The sequence below is a fragment of the Nematolebias whitei genome, chromosome 19 (assembly GCF_014905685.2).
Source record: "Nematolebias whitei isolate Nwh7 chromosome 19, NemWhi1, whole genome shotgun sequence".
Classification (NCBI taxonomy): Eukaryota; Metazoa; Chordata; class Actinopteri; order Cyprinodontiformes; family Rivulidae; genus Nematolebias; species Nematolebias whitei.
Genome location: NC_056516.1, coordinates 13,492,841 through 13,493,983, shown reverse-complemented (window position 1 = coordinate 13,493,983; position 1,143 = coordinate 13,492,841).

The window sequence follows — 1,143 nt, the reverse complement described above, 5'->3', positions numbered from 1 at the left end:
TGTGTTGTTTTGCTTTGTTTTGTTTTTTTGAATGTCCAGAGGACCAGATTTAACTTTTTTAGACACTTAACTTGATTTCTAATTTAAATGGGCATTAAAAAAATCATTAATACTGTTTCACAGTTGATTTAAAATGAGTGGTTCACTTCAACATTTAGAAATGGTATGAACTAAACACACGTTTGATTTATCAAGATATTGTAAAATAGTAATGATAATATAAAAGAAGAGTGTTCTGTCAATTGATTACTTCAGGATACAATTAGACAGTCTCTGGATGAGCTAATTTGTGTTTTTGGATTCAAATCAATGAAATAACAGTTCCTGTCCCATGAAGGTCCTCAGAGGCAGGTTTTGGTTGGAGGCGGAGTTCACTACAACTCCATAAAGGTGATGGAATACATCAGGAAAAATATTCCAGCGACAGGCGGCGAGGATGGAAGCAGATCAAAATAAACCACAGGACCGGCCTCTTTCAATCAACAACTTTTATTAAACTTTGTTAAACTTGTGTTTGACTCAAATAGTTGGTTGTGGTCCTCTGGTGCTGGTATGTATAACATTTTATTTGTATTAGGGGGCAAGTGCACAGTGTTAATGCTTTGAACTGATTACCGTAAGTTTTGGTATACTACGTGCACACCCTATAATAGGAGCTTTGTACCTTTTCTTTTTTTTTGTAATTCCACTGTGTTAACAATCTGATTTGATAGCCATACACATTTGATATTTACGATTATATTTACATCTTTTTGTTGTTTATTTTGGTGCTTTTTAATTACTTTTATATCACATATGGGCAGACGGAGCAGCACGGTGGCGCAACTGGTAGATCTGCTGCCTCTCAGCGAGCAGGTCCTTGGTTCAAACCCCGGTCCAGGGGCCTTTCTGGGTGGAGTTTGCATGTTCTCTCCGTGCACGCGTGGGTTTTCTCCGGGTGCTCCGGTTTCCTCCCACAGACCAAAAACATGCATGTTAGGCTGATTGGTAACTCTAAAATTGTCCCTAGTTGTGCATGAGAAAGTGAATGGTTGTTTGTCTCGTTTGTCTCTATGTGTCCCTGTGATGGACTGGAGACCCGTCCAGGGTGTACCCTGCCCCTCGCACAGTGATTGCTGGACATGGGCACCGGTGACCCCCGTG